This window comes from Crocuta crocuta, unplaced genomic scaffold, assembly GCF_008692635.1.
Source record: "Crocuta crocuta isolate KB4526 unplaced genomic scaffold, BGI_CrCroc_1.0 scaffold123, whole genome shotgun sequence".
Lineage (NCBI taxonomy): Eukaryota > Metazoa > Chordata > Mammalia > Carnivora > Hyaenidae > Crocuta > Crocuta crocuta.
Genome location: NW_027528865.1, coordinates 44257 through 49513, shown reverse-complemented (window position 1 = coordinate 49513; position 5257 = coordinate 44257). Strand labels below are relative to the sequence as shown.

Here is a 5257-nt window from a genome sequence, read left to right as displayed (position 1 = left end):
TGTCTCCCTCTCTCTCTGACCCTCTCCTGCTCATGCTGTCTCTCTCTCTCTCTCAGAAATTAATTAACTAATTTAATTTTTTTTAAAAAGAGATCTTTTTCAGACATCACCTCCCGTGTGAAACTTTGCAGTTAGGTGAGGTGCTTCCGTAGCACCTTGAATATACCTGATGGTGATAAAAAACAGCAGCCAAGATTTTCTGAACAGTGATGATGAGCTAACCATTGGGTTAAGTGTTTTACATGCAGTAACTCATTTAACCCTCCTAATTGAAACTGGAGCTGTAACTATCCCCATTCTACAGATGAGAATACTGAGACTCACAGAGGTGAAATTACAGGCCCAGTACCACACAAGATATTAATGATACAACCGGAATTTGAAGCTACAGATCAGATCAGGCCCTGGTGTTCACAGTTACCGACAGAAGTAACTGTTTTTCCATACCACCAACCACCATGGACAATACAGTACCATAGGGTAATTGCTGATTTCCTTCTCCAGGTTCCCTACACAACAGATATCTCCCCAAAGGCAGGAGCCTTGTGTTACTCCTATCCATCATCTTACTGCTAGGATAGGGGCTGGTGCACACAAGACAGTCAATTAATGGTTGTGGAGCAATTAGTTTTTATTTGATGACATCTCCTTGAGATTTCTTTTCTCATTTCCAAAACCAATATCAGCTTACAACTGAACCAAAACCAAAAATGTTCAGCAGGCACATTTATAACCATATGAGCACAAAGTTCTCAAAGTTGTTTGCCATTCCTGATTTCATCCAAGGACGTCAAACTCTGAGAATGGAAATGGCATCTGGGTCGAAGTCAGAGAGGAGGATTCACTGGACTGAGGATGACAGACAAACAAGCAAAAACAACAACAAAATATAATCTGTCCCCAGGCACAGCATCCAAAATCAGACAGGAAAGGATTAAGTTTTACAGCTGACTTACCTGCCCAGAAATTCAGCCCCTAGCTGAATAGAAAGAAGAAACCAAGCTATTTACTCCTAAATATTTTTTAAAGACCAGATTTTCATCCTATAAAGTATGGCAAGAAAAGATAACAAGTTGATTTTCCACTCTGGTAACTGAATTTGGAAGGAGGGAAACATTTATTTTTATCGGTTTCTCAGACGCTCATGACGGTGCTTTTGAAGCTGATGGTGGGAACTTTATAGATGCCCAGTCACAAGGCACAGCGCATCCCTGGCCGCCATCATACGCCATGTGAAAATTACAGTTATTCCGTCTGCAGAATTGATATCACCTTGCCTCTAGAGAGCTCTAGGCAGTACTCAAATTACATTTAAACACCAAATTAAAATTTTAACTATAAAAAATAAGGGGATAAACAAGAGAGAATCATATTATAATATTATATTGGTAAAAATATGTCTGGGAGGAGAAAGTGGATTTTCCATGTCGCCACTATGCTCAATGCCATGTCCTTTCCACGGAGCTACAGGAAGCATAGCGTTCATTCGGCATCCATCTTCATCAGTGCCCTGGTCTCTCACTAATGTTGATTAAGGACCCATGGATACCGGCCACTCTGCGCGTCAAGTCACTAGGGAATAAGTTCCTGCACAAATTTTTCTAATGGTGACTGATGCAGGCCTCCACGTTCCCATTTACCAAAGGACATCTTAAATGGGAATAGAAAAAGGCATCTGGCCAAGTTGAGAAGAGGCCAGCCACTGACTTCCCCCTTCATCCCGATGTTCTGGTTCATGTGGCCAGCACGTTGTTGGACTGCGGTGCCAGAGAGGGGTTCCCTCATCCCTCTCAAGACCACCCTCCTCTTCCCTCCTTCTTGCAGCCCCTCTCTCCTTCCCCAAAGGCAGAGACCACCGAACTATTTCAAGCTATTGAGGTTTTGTAAGCAGTGTTGGAAAAGATTAAAGGACACATTTAAAAGAGAATTTGGTCTTGGGGTTGGTTTATGTAAAATAATAAATAGTGCCACTTGGCTGTTTACAGATTTAGAGATAAAATTAGATTCTAGATAATCCTTTCTTGTGCACATGGGGTAACTGGTGGACTCCCTTCATCGGACTTAGAATAACAGCGGCGCGTGGAAATTTACAAGTGGCTCCTTGAGAACACATTTCACAGCTACGTTCAGTCATTCATTCAGAAGGGTATCTTGGGCCCCCAAAATGACTCATATTTAATCTGGGAATGATGCTTGAAAAGGGTAAGCTGATTAAAAGTATGAAGTAGTTAACAATTTTAAAAAGTTACTTCACGCTCCACAGCCAGGCAGAAAGCATTTCTGCCCAGCTCTCCCCCCGTCTCACCTCCACTGACACAGTCTTAGTCTGGCCCCTTTGAAAAATGAGCAAAATGGGAGCAAGGAATGATTCTGGGGGTTGGAGAGATGAACGTTTCATCAACTGGCCAAGAAGAAAAGGCATTTGGACTTTAGACTGTTAATGCCCTTGACCTTGACAGTGTTACTTTTTTATAAGAAGTTGGAAATCAGGCGGACCCGAGTGTCAATATCTACACAGGCCTTAAAGTCCTCTTGGTGTGGATATTAGCTGCCCTCTGGCAACAGCCAGCTGTGTTGAACCCATTCGTGTAAGTAACAAATACTCACTAGGTAACTTCTCTTTCCTTGGCACTTCCGTAGTGTTAGAGAGGTAAATGGAGATCAACAGCAGTCCGTGCTCACAATCAGCCCATAGAGGAGGGTGCGAAGTGCTCTTATGGGGGAAAAGTAGAGGGGATGAGTCCGTTTATAGCTACACTGAGACCTGAGGAGAGAGTAAGCTTGCCAGACAAAATTCCTGGGGTAGAGGTAGGCGGATGGGGTCAGAGGTAGTACTAATGGAGGGTACATTTTAGGCAGCAAACCAGGAAGACGTAGGTGGCTGAACTGTGAAGTGGGAGACGGAGAGGCATGGTCAGTGGGACCGAAGGGGCAAGGAGGAGCCAGTTGATAAAAGTCCTGCCAGGGGCCGTACATACGTGGGAGCCTGAACTTCACGGACACAACGCCAGGTGACTCTATCAGGTGCGCACTTCAGAAAGGGCACCCGCTGGACGGCAGACTGCAGCTCAGACTGAAAACGTGAAGACCCTTCCAACGGGCCAGGTGACCTAGACCAGGAGGGGAGGCAAGTGCGGAGGCCCCCCAGCTCTCTAAAAGGCACAGTCCAGGGAGCTGCTGACTGACTGGACAAAGAGCTGGAAGGAAATGGAGAGCGAAGACAACGCCGGTGGGATTCCCCGAGGCCAGCACAGGGAGAGGCAGGCAGGGGTCGGCCGTCCTGAGGCGTTCACAGGACACCNCCTGCCCTGCCTCCAGCCCTGGGAGCGCAGCCTAAACCGTCAGACAGGTAAGTTCTGAGGCAACTGTTTTCCAAAAACTACAAGTCTCCTGGAAACAACAGGGCTTCCAGGAAAAAAAGAAAAAAATCCACGAGAGGCAGCAGCAGCGCCTGCGTGGTGAGGGTAGGGAGGTGGGGCCTCACGCTCGGGGGGGTGGGGCTTCCACCGCGCCTGCGTGGTGAGAGTAGGGAGGCGGGGCCTCACACTCGGGGGTGGGGCTTCCACTGCGCCTGCGTGGTGAGAGTAGGGAGGCGGGGCCTCACGCTCGGGGGTGGGGCTTCCACTGCACCTGCGTGGTGAGAGTAGGGAGGCGGGGCCTCACGCGCGGAGGTGGGGCTTCCATTGCAACCGGAAGTAGCCTTCCCCTAATGGGGGAAGATGGGCGATGTGGTTCCTGCTGGCTCCCTTGAATCTCTGGTCGCGGGCCATGTCTGCTCACCCAGAATTTGGGGCAATTACAGTGAACGAAAGAGGTTCCACAGAGCCTCCTTCCTCTGTGGCCCTCACTCTCAGTGAGGGGAGGGGGTGTGTGAATGTGCCGGCAGTTGTGTGGGTCTCTGGAGTCTCTCACGCCAACGCCCCCCCCAACTTTTCTGCTGCCCCTGAGCCCCTGGCTTCATGCTCGCTCTCCAGTCTCTAAGCCGACAACTGAACAATGAAAACTCAACGTGAGCCACATGGGCAATTCTAGATCTTCTAATAAATACATTTTTTTAGCGTGAAATTTTTAATGTGATATTAGTGTTGCTAATATATTCTTATTTATGCTACTGGATCCAGAAATTTTTTTTTAACTATCAAGATATTTACTTAAAGGTGCACGTTATTGTCTGCCAGAATTTGCTCTATCTACAATTTTTGCTATGACTCTTATCCTGGAGTGTTTATTTACATTTTATTTCTTTGTGTGCAAGTGAAATCTTCAAAATCTGACATGTATATTACACCTAAAGCACATCTCAGTTTGCACTCACCACACCTCAAGGGCTCAAAACTACGTGTGGTTAGAGGATGCCATGATGGACAGCCCAGGGCTAGACCATCCCGCCCAGACCTGAAGGTCCAGGGAGCTGGTAACAGCAGCGATGGCCACCGTGTACCAGAGAGCCGTGAGCACTTCCTGTGCAGTGTAATGTGCTAGGTGAGTGTGCGGATTCCCAGGCTTCATTTCTGGCACGAGCACCTACTACATTAGGCTCCTAACTTAACGTCTCCTGCCTCAGTTTCTTGCTGTGAAACGGAAATCATAATGCTAGGCTCTGAGTGCCTGTGTTCCCCCAAAATTCATATGTTGAAACCTAACCCCCAAGGGAATGGTATGAGTAGGTGGGGCCTTTAGGGAGTGGCCAGATCTTAAAGGTGGAGTCCTCAAGAAGGGAATTAGTGCCCCTAGAAAAGAGGCTCCAACTTGCAAGACGTGGATGGAATTAGAGGGTATTATGCTAAGCGAAATTAGTCAGAGAAAGACAAACACCATATGACTTTACTCATATGTCAAATTTAGGATATAAAACAGATGAACAGGGGAAGGGAAGCAAAAAGAACAGAAAAACAGGGAGGGGGACAAAAATATAAGAGACTCTTAAATATAGAGAACAAACTAAGGGTTGCTAGAGGGGTTGTGGGTGGGGGAATGGCTAAATGGGTGAGGGGCATTGAGGAAGACATTTGTTGGGATGAACACTGGATGTTATACATAGGGGATGAATCACTGGATTCTAGTCCTGAAATCATTATTGCACTAGATGCTAACAAAATTGCACATCAATTTAAAAATAAATTAATTAATAAGAGAGAAAGAAAGAAAGAAAGAAAGAAAGAAAGAAAGAAAGAAAGAAAGAAAGAAAGAAAGAAAGAAAAAAGAAAAGAAAAGAAAAGAGGCTCCAAAGAGCTCCCTTGTCTCTTCCCAGCCTGTG

General features: G+C 46.3%; 1 long non-coding RNA gene across 1 annotated transcript; it reads right to left on the bottom strand.

The window, feature by feature from the left end:
* Positions 1 to 613: 613 nt before the first annotated feature.
* LOC144225124 (uncharacterized) lies at positions 614 to 3298 on the bottom strand. The gene is made up of 3 exons (XR_013333207.1): positions 2979 to 3298; positions 2608 to 2713; positions 614 to 849 (listed from the first exon to the last, which is right to left on the bottom strand). It is a non-coding gene; the product is annotated as an uncharacterized LOC144225124 (long non-coding RNA).
* Between the last annotated feature and the right edge of the window lie 1959 nt (positions 3299 to 5257).